The sequence below is a fragment of the Etheostoma spectabile genome, chromosome 24 (genome assembly GCF_008692095.1).
Source record: "Etheostoma spectabile isolate EspeVRDwgs_2016 chromosome 24, UIUC_Espe_1.0, whole genome shotgun sequence".
NCBI lineage: Eukaryota > Metazoa > Chordata > Actinopteri > Perciformes > Percidae > Etheostoma > Etheostoma spectabile.
In genome coordinates this window covers 14,719,890-14,720,162 of record NC_045756.1, presented here as the reverse complement: position 1 = coordinate 14,720,162, position 273 = coordinate 14,719,890, and the positions used below count along the sequence as shown (strand labels likewise).

Below are 273 nucleotides of genomic sequence, written 5' to 3'. Positions count from 1 at the left end.
AAAGTTAGCCTAAAGAAACAAGGGGTCTGTCGGACCCAACAAACTTTACCGTGACACTGGAAACTTACAACTAATCTACTCGAGCAGTCTGTGTCTGATCTGACGCCATTTCCACTGATCTAATTGTCCTTAAATACACAGTTTGTTGCTAGTGCGTGTGACGTGCAGGTCTGATCAATTTATCAAACTAACGGGCAGGCCCTGCTAGTTGACCACAAGCGGACATTAGGAGGAAGAAACATGCAGTCACTGTCATACACTTTAGCCTGGATT

The 273-nt window shown here is 44.7% G+C and overlaps 1 protein-coding gene across 5 annotated transcripts in view; it reads right to left on the bottom strand.

Moving 5' to 3' along the window:
• Nucleotides 1–273, bottom strand: part of ddx4 (DEAD (Asp-Glu-Ala-Asp) box polypeptide 4) — an 18,260-nt gene that overhangs the window by 6,381 nt on the left and 11,606 nt on the right. The window lies entirely within an intron of this gene.